The 13,368-nt window shown below is 43.2% G+C and overlaps 1 protein-coding gene and 1 long non-coding RNA gene across 2 annotated transcripts in view; one reads left to right on the top strand and one right to left on the bottom strand.

The window, feature by feature from the left end:
* Positions 1-13,368, bottom strand: part of ST7L (suppression of tumorigenicity 7 like) — a 141,236-nt gene that overhangs the window by 11,809 nt on the left and 116,059 nt on the right. The gene's annotated exons all lie outside the window — the stretch shown is intronic.
* Positions 1,287-7,678, top strand: LOC139033910 (uncharacterized). Its single transcript, XR_011486394.1, has 2 exons — positions 1,287-1,537; positions 7,312-7,678. It is a non-coding gene; the product is annotated as an uncharacterized lncRNA (long non-coding RNA).

Below are 13,368 nucleotides of genomic sequence, written 5' to 3'. Positions count from 1 at the left end.
TCCATAATTTTTAAATCATTTTGGGGGTTCTGGACCTTTTGAGAATCTTAAGAATAGCTAGACACTGTCCCCATAAAAATGTATATGCTCATGTGCAAAATTCAGTTGATGGCTTCATGGTGTCCAGAGACCCTGAAAGCCATCCATAAATCATGTACTGTAAGATAAGAATGCCTGATCTTGTCCAGCCCTCTCATTTTACAGATGACTCATATGCATCTCTTGTCTGTCAGTCCAGTGCTATTGCTGCTACACTGTTAGCAAATGCAAGTGTAGCCAGATAAAAGCACTTTAAAATCCTTTGATGTACAAAAGATGTTCACACAGTGTGGTTGTTTACATATCTACATTCCTAGCATTTAAGCCAATTACTGGTTATATCCATTTTTCAACAAGTACTTCTTATAGCCATTTTTTTCATAATGGCCTGCGCTCACTGTCAGCAATGCTTCCTTGTCAATTTGTGTGTGTATATATATGTAAGAGACGCTGGTTCGATCCCTGGGTCGGGAAGATCCCCTGGAAGAGGACATGACGGCTCCCTCCTGTATTCTTGCCTGGAGAATCCAATGGACAGGGAGCCTGGCAGGCTACAGTCCATAGGGTCGCAAAGAGTCAGACATGACTGAAGCAACTTAGCAGGCATATGTAATTTATAAAGAGTACTTCTGATGCTTGGCTCTTGAAACAGAATTTCAAATGTCTTTTGAAAAATCCTACTTCAAAATAGTTCATGTTTTCATAATGCATCAGAGGTAGGAAATGAGCATCATTTGTTCCCCAAGAATAATTTTAATTTAGTTGCTATAAAACTAGTTGAGAAAACCTGAGAGCCTGTCCACCCATTTGCTCACATATCAATGGCCAGTTTACTGATAAAAGCAAAAGAGGAGAAAGGACACTGGGGTAATGGTTCTTAAACTTTGTTATACTTACAGGAATCCTGCTTAAAAAAAAAAGATTCCTGGGGATTGGGCCTGAAGGCCAGCTGATGTAGGTGATTTGAAGATCACATTTTGAGAAATAGTTCCTCATAACCCTCACTTGTTCTTTCACAAGAACTTACTTGCCTCTAACATAAGGAGATGACTTAAAGCTCTGGAATCTGTTTTGCAAGAATGTCAGTGGTATTCGAAGTCAGGAGTGCCTATTTGGATTCCAAGGACCATGTTAATGATTTCACTCACATCTTCCCTTAGTAATTTGCACAAGGGTGCTTTAAAGTGTTATCCCCGGTGTACACATGAGGTAGTAGTTGAAGACCAGAGATTCGTACTGGGGATCTTAGTAGGTGACAGGGCCTGGATTGAAAACCCAGTGCTTTGCTCCTTCACACTACCTGTTTCCCAAATGAGAATCTCCTGAGTCACTCATTATGCCAGTTCCACGCCCCTCCCCATAGAGATTCCAATCAGTGAACCAAGGTGGAGCTCAAGATAAGTGTCTGGGCTGCTGCTTGGCATGAGGCAGGTTTACACCTTGCCGGACACCATGCTGCTGCTTCACCACCCTAACCTAGAGGCATTTATCAGCTCAGGTAAGTGGAACAAAAAACATTAATTCCCCTCAAGCAACTGTGATCTCTTAGATAATTAGGATAGAGACTGAAACCAACATAGCTATTAGAGAAAAACCTCAAGGTACTCACAATCCAGTTGGGGGGGACACAACATTAATGTAAAAAGTTACTATAGACAACTGAATAATGCAGGTGGGGTGAAAATGCCATATAGGGTCACTAAAGGTGGTCCTAGCAAAAACAGCTCCTTGTGGGTGGAAAAAGGTAACTAGAGAAGAAGCAAAATGTCTTTTCTCCTCTCTCCAAAGCATTATTTACCTGGACTTCCACACTATCTCCCTGTGTTTCCAATATGTTTCGGTTGGCTTGGCTTGGTCTTCGGATGAAAGCTGAGTCCTGTCTCAAGGAGACTGACAGAGCTCCCAGGCCACAGCAGTCTGCAAAAACATTCTCAAGTAACCTGTAGAGGAGACCTAGGAACGTGTAAAAGCCAAGCTGAGAAAGGACCTTCTGCCAAAATACCACATTACCCATAAATGTCCCCTCCTACCCCCTAAGTCTCCATAAGCAAAAGGGGAATGACAAGGTTTGAAAAGAATCCAGTGGGTCCTGGGATACCTGCAAGCGACTGATTCCCTTGGAGGGATGTGAAAGCAGTTTCTCCTTTTCTCCCAGTGGTGTGAATGTCTGTGCTGCTGTTGGGCTGGAGGGGCACTGGGAAGGTCGCATGCTCTGCCCACACCACTGTGAAATGGCTGGCTTGGAAAAATTACTGGGAAGTGTAGCAGCAGACTGGCCTTATCCCTGGGGAGTCACCTACTTAATCTGACAAGAGTCCTACTAATTAACTCAGCATGGCAAACACGCAGGTCCCCCTTCAGGAATGAAGGATTTATTTTCCTAGCTGCAGGAAATGCTGACAGGAAACAGCTCTTGGCTGTAAGCCCTTTGGAAAGCAATTTGACACCAAGGTCACATCTCCTTTCATGGGCAGTCCACATCCAAAGACTGCTGATATGGAGCATAAAGACCTGGCCCCCTAGTCCCAAATCAAGAGAGCTCTGAAGGGTCATCTGAGCTTCTAAACTCCCTGTAGGGTTGACTGAACCTCCGTTGAGACTGCTGCAGCTCAGCTGTCCCCACCTCTTCTTTTTCCTCCCTCCCCTCTTCCTTCATGTGGATCCCCAAGGGTTCTCCCTGATGAGCCTGTGCGTGTTCAGTCGCTCAGTCGCGTCAGACTCTGCGACCCCCAAGGACTGTACATTGCCAGGCTCCTCTGTCCATGGGGATTCTCAATTCTCTGGGCAAGAACACTGGAGTGGGTTGCCACGCCCTTCTCCAGGGGATCTTCCCAACCCAGGGATCAAACCCAGGTCTCCCGCATTGCAGGCAGATTCTTGACCTTCTGAGCCACCAGGGAAGCTCCTGGTAAGCCTCCTGCACCTTAATCTCTCAGACTCTGTTCTTTCTGGGCGTGATTAAGTCCCCTAAATGTGGGTGGACACATTTTCTGAGTATTTTATTTGGTACCAAGCTGTCAATCATGTATATTACATGTGTTACTTCATCAACACAACTACTGAAAGAGGCAGGTTATTCCTGCTTGACACATAAAGTAATGAAGGCCTACTGAGGCCCAGGGCATTGCTCAAGGTCCTACAAGTCAGCCGGGCTGAGAGTCAGGGGCACAGCTGGGATTCAAACCTTCATTCATTAGTCCTTCAAGTCCACTCTCCTTCCAGTGGCCATACTATAGTAGAAAGTATCTAGTGCATTTGGGATTTCTAGTGACTTAAGACTGCACTCCCAGTGCAGGCGCCCGGTTTCAATCCTTAGGGAACTAGATCCTGCATGCCACAAGGAAGACTGAAGATCCTGCAACTAAGACCCAATGCAGTAATAAGGTAAATAATAAGTAAATAATTTTTTTAAAAAATATGTAATACATTTGGGAAGTTCAGAATATTAGTTTGTGGAAAATAATACATTTCAGTATGAATCCACTGGTTTGTTAGCTTTCTTTTGAGACTTTGAGCTAGGAACAGGACACTGAAAGAGAGGGGGCTTTGGTAGGGAGAAGAGAGAGGGGTAACACAGGGAGTCATCAGATGTTAGAGTGAAAGGAAGCTTAGAGCCCCGTGACTCTAGCTCCCTTACACTGCAGATGGGGAGAATAAGCCTAGCTCTAAAGAGTCAGTCTGGCTCCCTCTTTCTGCTTCAGCCACCTGCGCCTTCTTGAGCCGACCTGGGACCAGAGTTCCTAGCCCAGGCTCGGCTACTCCATCAGACACTCTTTCCTCCTCTTGCCTGTTTCTCTACAACATCTGACCTGTGATCCCGTCCACCCGGGCTTGCCATCTGCCTGCTGGCCTAGGGCCACCTGCCATCCTGGTTGCCACAAAAATCCTGTCCTCAAGTCTGTGAAGCGGTTTGACAGCCGAGGTGAGGCTAGGAGTGGGAAGGATCTCAGAGCTTCTACTCCCAGGCCATGCCTTCATCTGTAGCATCCACTCTGGGAAGCAGTTACTCACAAGGCATGACTTCTTCCGGTATGGACAAGAAGCCACTGAAGCCATGAGCACCTGCCTCTCCCAGCTTGTGAGTCTGACCCGCCACACCTGCCTGTGGAGGAGACTGCAGCTGAATATTTGGGGAGAGACACCTCCTTCCCCTGCTCCGCCTGCCCATCTGAACTCAGACCCACAGCTCTCCCAGGAAGGGTCTTCTGTATTCTCCAAAGACTTCCCCATCTCCCTTCTTGCAGTGGCCACCCCCAACCCCCAGCCCACCTGACCCAAATCAAAACCTCTCAAGACCATTTGGGCCTCAGGGCAGACAGCGTGTCCTTGGGGTGGCAGACTGTGGCCACAGCACACAAGCCGCTTCTTCAACCCTAGTGTTTTCTCCTCTCCCAAGTCTTGGTGAGTCAGCACCACAGGGCCACACACAAGGCTCCTATTCAGGGCTCATTTTCCTTCTGCTCTGACTTAGATCTTGGCATCTCTCTCTCTCCCCCTCTCATTCTCTGTGTGAGCCTTATTCTCAGCATGGGAAAGCTCTGCTCCCTGCCCTGTGTCTCTTCCGTTTCTCCCAATACCGCCCCCTCCCCCCCCAACACACACACCCACATTCCTCATCCTCACCTTCTGGGAGTTGTCAGTCCCAGCTGGGTACCAACATGAGGCAGAACAAAGTAGAAATGTTAAACTATTAAATCCTCATTCACGTATTTTTAACGGGTGTTTGTTGTTGCTGGCTCTATGCAGACCCTGAGCTATACTGAGGAGATACACACGCACGCGCAGGCGCACACACACACACACACACACACACACACACACACACAAATCCCCTGGACATTTGCTGTGCCTGCCTGTCACTGACACAGCCTATGTTTATTAAGCACTGACTCTGTGTGAAGCCTCATGCTAAAGGCTGGAATTTACACTCTGATGAGGGAACAAGCCTTGCCCATGTGACATCCCAGGGCACTGTCAGGCAGCAAGTTCCCCAAATGGGTGGCTGGGCCTCAAGTGCCTAAGGAAGTTCAGGATTTAAATAAACAGAAGGCAGAGGGATACAGGGTTGTACTGATAGCGGTAGAGGTATAGGTATGTAGGACCTAGGGATGGGAAGATAGGAGCAGCAGGAAAAGTTCAGAACAAGGATTTGCCATCCTCTGTGTAACCTTGAGCAAGAATTAACATTGCTAGCCTTTATTTCAGCATCACTGTAATGAAGCTATGAGAAACTTCCTTTGAGGTTTTCTGACAATTAAATGAGATAAAGCGCGAAAGTACGTAGGACATGGTGAGTGCAGGCAGATTATCTGCAACCGTTGGGGTATGGATTTCCCTGGTGGCTCAGACAGTAAAGCGTCTGCCTACAATGCGGGAGGCCCAGGTTCGATCCCTGGGTGGGAGATCCTCTGGAGAAGGAAATGGCAACCCACTCCAGTGCTCTTGCCTGGAAAATCCCATGGACGGAGGAGCCTGGTAGGCTACAGTTCATGGGGTCACAGAGTCGGACACGACTGAGCAACCGGCGAAAGGGCCTAGAAGGGAAGCTGAGAGGTTGCCACGGGCAGCCTGGCTCTACATCGGGAAGCTGAATCGCTGGCGCCCCCTGGTGTTTCAGTCGCTAAGATTCTCTCTGCACCCAAGTCTGGCCGCACACCCACTTCCCTAGGAAAGGACGGGTCAGCGGTCTGGAAGCGACACTTCAGACTGGCTGGCGTGGGCAGGGTTGTGTCCCGGGCCCCCGTGCGCGCCCTGCCGCCTCCTGCAGCTCAATCACCAGTCCCCGCCTTAGGCGTGGAAGCCCAAATTCCTAGAAGGGTAGCCAACAACAGAAATTGCCTCCTAGGGTTGCTGTGTGCCTTAACTGAGAAACTCTTAAGACTCCAAACCAGTTAAGGAATAAGAAAGCACTCGAAAGGGCTCAGTAGTAAAGAACCTGCATGCCCATGCAGGCGACGCGCGTTTGATCCCTAGGTAAGGAAGATCCCCTAGAGAAGGCAATGGCAACCCACTCCAGTATTCTTGCCTAGAAAATCCCATGGACAGAGGAGCTTGGCAGGTTACAGTCCATGGGGTTGCAAAAGAGGTGGACACAACTTAGCGACCCACCAACACACAAAGCACTCAGAAAAGTTCCCAGTATTATGTAGCTCCTAATAGTACATATACACGTGTTAGTTGCTCAGTCATGTGTTACTCCGTGTGACCCCATGGACTGTAGCCCACCAGGCTCCTCTGTCCACAGGATTCTCCAGGCAGAAATACTGGAGTGGGTTGCCAGTCCCTTCTCCAGGGGATCTTCCCACCCAGGGATGGAATCTGGGTCTCCTACATTGTGGGCAGACTCTTTACAATCTGAGTGACCAAGGTGGCTCCTAATAGTAGGTGATTTCCTACTCCTAATTACCTCCTAATAATACTAATAATACCTCCTAATAGTAGGTGATCCATAACTATTTGTTACACAGGGGTCAGGATGACTCTATCAATACATATTTGTATGTTCATTCATCCATTTAATTATGCTTCAGAAATGTCTTGTTCCTCTATACAGTTTATGCTGGGGGTGGGGGGGGGGGGGGGGGGGATAAACCTTATTAAGCCAAACAAGTGAGCAAAAGCCAGCACTCTGCGGGAGGAAAACAAAGAGATTTCATTTGTTCAAACATCTGCACACTAGCTCCTACTAGGTAGAACTCACTGACTTAGGCACTGGGATAGAGAAGTAATGGCGTTTACAGGCCTTAGAGGTTTAAAATGATGGTGGGGGACTTCTCCGGTGGTCCAGTGGCTAAGACTCTGCTCTCCAGTGCAGGGGCCCTGGGTTCAATCCCTGATGGGAGAAGTCGATCCCACATGCCACAACTGAGAGTGTGTGTGCTGTAACTACAGATCCCGCATGCCATAGCCAAGATCGAAGACCCCATGTGCTGCAACTAAGACCCGGTGTAGCCAAATAAACAAACATATATTTCAAAAAGTGATTTTTTTAAAAAAATGATGGTGGGAGAGACAGTACAAAACATGGTATCATGCGGACTATGATAAAAATAGGAAGCCGCTCTCGAGTCTTTCCAGAGGGACCACATTCCATGGAATGTGTATCTCCCAAGGCCTCTCACCTTCTGAGATGGCACACGCTCTTCTACGGAGTGTGTCTCTCAGTAAATCTATGTCTTACCTCTCACTTTGCCTCTTGCCGAATTTCTTCTGTATGAGAAATAAAGAATCTGAACTTCAGGAAGTCCTGACACTGGTTTCACTTGCTCCTAGAGTGCTGACCCTGCCACTGGCTGGCACTTCAGACCTGCACTCCTGTGAAATGCTGCGCTCAACACTTCAGCTCCGTGGCCCAGGTGCAGGGACGCCTCCCGCCACACACACGCCATGATGCAAGATGGCGGCAGCAGGCCACATGCAGAGACGTGCACCCCGGCACTGCGAGATCCCCGGTGGGTTCTGGGAGAGCACAGCTGCACCAGACTTGCGAGAACTCTCCCCTCTCTCCTGACAAGATCCTTACAAAACAGCCCTGCTGAAGGCCTCTCAGGAAGATCTTGTACCCAGGAGCACTAGCTCACAACTCTCCATTCTTTGTTTAAAGAATAAAGCTTGAAAAATAAATAAAATAAAAATACGATAGGCTGTGTTGACACAATTAATCCCCAGGGAAGTCAGGAATGGACTCATAGAGGAAATGACATTTGTCCTGGTCTTGAAGGAGGGGTAGCTGCTCCCAGCAGAAGTCAGTGAAGAGTATTCCAGGTAATGAGAACAACATACACAATGCACCAAGTTGCCAGCCTGCATGGTGGAAACTCTGGGGTAGGAGTGCGGATCTGGAAAAGTAAATGAGTTCAGGAAAGGCAAGATCTGCCAAGGGAAAGAATTTCGACTCTGTTTGGGATTTCCCTGGTGACTCAGACAGTAAAGCATCTGCCTACAGTGCGGGAGACCCGGGTTTGATCCCTGGGTCGGAAGATCCTCTGGAGAAGGAAATGGCAACCCACTCCAGTACTCTTGCCTGGAAAATCCCATGGATGGAGGAGCCTGGTAGGCTACAGTCCATGGGGTCGCAAAGAGTCAGACACAACTGAGTGACTTCACTTCACTTTGGTCGGCCACAGGGAGGCTGAACTGAAGCAGCATCTTGAGCAGAGGCAGATTTACCATGAAGTGAAGCTTCAAGGACTATCAGGGTACAGCCCCCTCCAGACCTAAAGAGCCCAAGCGATGTGTTCATATGGTCAAATGTTTTTATAAAATTTGCTAAAGTAAGATATTTTAATTGTAGTCAGTTAAGACTGCTGTCTCTTTTTACACTGGCATCTATATCACACTTTCCTGTATATTGGGTAATCTTGGAGTGGTAATCAAAGCATTTTGGGAATTCAGCTAAAAGTAAGTTGAATAACGGGTTATGTTTGAGTAAAATATATTTATGTGGTTTGCAGTCACTTTCATGTATGGTTAAGTTTTTGCTAGTTTTCCCAGTGTAGGAATGGCTTCCAGGAGTGGTCCTATCACTGTGCTTCCTCACCTTGCATGCATAATGACATGAAGGAGGAGCATCAAAGGTTATATTGCTGTGGGTCTGCCACATTGTCGGCAGATTCTTTACCGTCTGTGCCACCAGGAAAGCCCATATCTTAAAGCACCTGACTCTAAAAGTAAAATCTGAAATGGAGGACTATGTTTTAAATGTATGAAGTCAGAGTTGGTCTCTAGAAAATTCCTCCAGTTATTGGATATGTAAAATTATGATGGGAAGTTAGTATCTCATCAATGCTAGTCAAAACAAAATTTCCCTTTTGTCAGGAAAATATTCAATAATGCAGTATATACAAATAAAAATACATCATAAATATGAAGACATAATTAGAGTATGGAAACAAAATATGTTTTTTAAATTTTTAGAGAATTCTGCTTCTGACCAAGATGGAATAATAGCAACTATTAATTATTTTCCATCTAAAACAACTAAACACTGGGCAAAATATATCAAAAAACAATTTTCAAGAGATTGGCTATCAGGTGACAAAGAATAGAGATGGAAAACAAATGAAGTGAGTCCTCTGATTGACTGAGCAGTGAAAAGGGGATCAAGGTATGCCTGGCAATCTCCCTAAGTAGATGAGATGAAGCTGATCGCTGGGAGAGAGGGATGTCCAGAGATCTTCAAAGGCTTTCTCTGGATCTTCAACTGAGTACTACTCAATATATGGATGTGAGGAAAGGACCAAAAGCCAATAAGAGAACCACCCAAAGGATCAGAGGGAACAATACTCAGAGCTCTCAAGAGACTGTGAGTAGTTTTTGTTCTCACTAACCAGAATGACAAATCTCATAATTCATGGAACATGAGATAGAGTATTCAATTAGAAGGTTTTCATCTCTATAGTGGGCCAAAATTAGCCCTAGACTAAATGCTGTTCTGCTCCTGCCTTAAAAGTTTACAAGAAAGACTCAAAAGGGTAAACTATTTCTAAACAACTATGTTCCAGAACAAAGCTCAAGAATTTGTATAGGAAAGCAAAAATACCTGCACCCAAAAAGCTAAAATCACAATAAAAAAGCATCTAATCAAAAATTACCAGGCACACAAAGAAACAGAAAAATTCGGACCATAACTACAAGAAAAAACAATCAACTGGAAATTAATCAAAAATGACATGATGGTAGCCCTGGTAGTCCTGTGATTTGGACTCTGAGCTTCCACAGCAAAGGGCACAGTTTCAATCCCTGGTCAGGGAACTAAGATCCCGCATGCTGCAAGAGGCAGCCAAAAAATTCTGGGCTTCCCTGGTGGCTCAGTGGTAAAGAATCTGCCCGCCAATGCAGGAGATGCAGGAGACATGGGTTCAATCTCTGGGTCGGGAAGACCCCCTGGAGAAGGAAATGGCAACCCAATCCAATATTCTTGCTTGAATAATCTCATGGACAGAGAAACCCAGCAGGCTGGCTTTGCAGCCTGCTGCAAACCAAAGTCCATGGGGTTGCAAAGAGTCAGACACAATTGAGTGAGCACACTTATCATATAAAACAGCTATTATTACTGTATTCCTTATGTTTAAGAAGATAGAGGAAAGATTGAGTTTGTTAATTTGAGACATGAAAGATAAAGAAAAGGCCTACCTCAAACTTCTAGAAATGAAAACCACACTAAGATGAAAAAAAAAACAACACTGCATGGTAGTAATAGCAGATTACACACTATGGAAGAAATACTTGGAAAAAATAGCAATAAAAAATTAATAATGAAACATAAAACATAAAAAAAGATTTTTAACAATGAACAGAACATTAGTGTGTTTTGGTACAAATTAAAGTTACCTAATATAAATGTAATTGAAGCCCCTGAAGGAAAATATATTAACAAATAATAGCCAAGTTTTTTCAACTATGATAAAAATGAGAACCCCAAGCACAGGATACATGAAGGAAACTACACACAAGAACATCATATCAAATTGTTTAAAACAAAGAAAAAATCTTCAAAACAAGGAGAAGGAAAAGACCATATTCTATGCAGATGAACAAGGATAAGAATTACAGCAGAATTCTCTTCGATAACAATACAATCCTGAAGACAGTGGAGTGATAGCTTTAGAGTACTGAGGAAAAACTGTCAACCTAGAATTCTATACCTGGTTAAAAAAAAAAATACCTTTGAAAACAAAGGCAAAATAAGAAACTTTTCTCAAATATGCACAATCTGAAAAAACTCATCACCAGCAAATCTGCAATACAGAAATACAAATTCCTTTAGCTATACAAGGCAAAAGGGAAATGAAGAGCACTAGAAATGGTAACTATGTGGGTAAATTTGAAATATTCTTCTTATTATTCTTTAAATCTCTTTAAAATTTATAGCAATGCATTGTAGGGTGTATAAAACATGCAGAAGTAAAATGTGTAACAGCAATAGCACAAAGACTGAGAGGAGAAAGTAGGATTCTTATGCGATGTGTGACATGGAGGAAGTACGTGATAAGTTAAAGCAATCTCTAAGAAGCAAAACAAGATGAACAAGATAAAAGTGGCATCATAGCAACTGGAGAGGCACTGCGCTGACAAGATCAGTCATGGAGGTACGGGCACAGATGCTGCTCGGCATGTGGGACTCAGAACCATGCAAGCCCTAGACTTCCATTACCAATGGTCTCAGTCCCAGGGGATCAGAAAATTTCCACCCCAGCGAGGATGTCATCCAGAACTTTGGGCCTTTGGAAAGGGAGAACAGGCTGAAGAGGAAGGATAAATCCGAACCAAGACTAAAGAACAACTGACGGCCGTGAAGAACACCGTGAAGATGAGATCACTCATCACATAAGGGAGACTGAGCACCTGCAGAGACTGAGCAGCACAAGCAAGGAATAAAGAGACTAAAACACAATGAGGAGGAGGAGGAAGAACACACAGTTCCCCACGAAATGGCTACACATCACTGCCCGCTTCTATGTAGACATAGTTCTGGTCTCATTAATATCTTTCTCTGTGCTGCCAACAGATTATAATAACTTGTCATCAGTGAAAAAAAAGGTAATTATAAAAAATAACCCAAAAAGAAAAAGGGGAGAGGAGAGAAAAGAAGAGATGATAGACAAATAGTAAGATTGTTGATTGAAAACCAACCATCTCAACAACCACATGAAATGGAAATTATCTAAACAATCTAATTAAAGGAAGAGATTGCCTATAAAAGAGCAAGACCCAAATATATGCTGCCTACAAGAAATCCGCTTTAAGTATACAGACAAAAAATAAGGTAAATTGTTACAGGAGTCTCCAACCAAATGGAGCAGAATCCATGTTTTATTTTTAGTGCACACAGAACATGTATTATGATAGACCATTAAAATGTCTCAATGCGTTTAAAAGAATTTAAATCATACAGAGCATATTTTCTGACTATGATGGAATTAAATTAGAAGTTAATAACAGAGGGAGTTCCTTGGTGACCTAGTGGTTAGGATTCTGGGATTTCACTGCTGTGTCTGGGTTCAGTCCCTGGTTGGGGAACTGATCACGTGCCAGGCAGCATGGCAATAATAATAATAATAATAACAACAGAAAGATCTCTGGAGAATCCCCAAATATTTGGAAGATAACACAATTCTAAATAACCCATGAGTCAATAAGGAAATCGGAGAGAATTAGAAAATATTTGTACATAAATGAAAATGAAAACACAACATATCAATTCTTGTGGGATACAGATAAGGCAATATGTAGAGAGAAATTTATAATATTAAATGTCTACATTTAAAAAAAGGATTCAAGTCAGTTAAGTAGAAATACATAAGCAGAGGAAAAGGAATTGCAGAAATCAATGAAATGGAAAACAAAAACAATAGAGAAAAATCAATGAAACCAAAAGCTGGTTCTTTAAGAGCCATAAATTGACAAAACTCTAACCAGAGTAATTGGGAATAAAATAGAAAAGACACAAATGGCCAACGTCAGGAAAGAGAGGTGCCATCATTACAGACTGCACAGATTTTAAAAGGAGAATAAGGTATATTACAAATTTTATATCAATAAATTTAATAACTTATATGAAATGACCAAATCTCTTGAAAGACACAAATTAGACACAAATTACCCACACCTATGAATGAAACTGATTTCTTAATTTAAAGCTTTTCTTCAAAAGAAACTCAAGGCCCAGATAGTTTCATTTTATGAATCCTACAAACATTTAAAGAGACAAAATACTAATTGTACAGAAATTTCTCCAAAATATTGATGAGATAAACCACTTTCCAACTCATTCTACGAGACCAAGCAATAACATGACAAAGAAAGCTACAAACCAACTTCCCTCATGAACAAACATTCAAAAAAAACTTAATAAAATTTTATCAAATCAAATCTAATAGTGTATACAAATATAATACATAATAACCAAACAACCATAATGAGGTTTATCTCAGAAATGTAAGATTGGTTTAACATTTCAAAACCAAGCAATGTAATTCACCATATTAACAGTTCAAAAAATAAAAACTATATGATCAATGTCAATATTCCCATGTGGTACAATTCTGGTGATAACTGATTCCACTAATGAAAGAATTTCCTGATCAATATCATTGAAGATTACTTAAAATTTTCAAAGGCTTATGAGCCCAAGTTTGTTGCTGAATATATTTATTGAATGTATCTTCTGGAAACGTAAGTTTAATACAGTTTACTCTCAATAAAAAAAACAAATTTTTGAAATGTATCTGTTGTATTGATAATTATAAATAAATAAATCCAATGTCTGATGCAATTGGTTACTGTTTAAATGTAATCATGTCAAAGCATTTGGTTTTGAGGAAAATA

This window comes from Odocoileus virginianus, unplaced genomic scaffold, assembly GCF_023699985.2.
Source record: "Odocoileus virginianus isolate 20LAN1187 ecotype Illinois unplaced genomic scaffold, Ovbor_1.2 Unplaced_Contig_8, whole genome shotgun sequence".
Lineage (NCBI taxonomy): Eukaryota > Metazoa > Chordata > Mammalia > Artiodactyla > Cervidae > Odocoileus > Odocoileus virginianus.
This window is presented reverse-complemented; position numbering and strand designations above follow the sequence as displayed.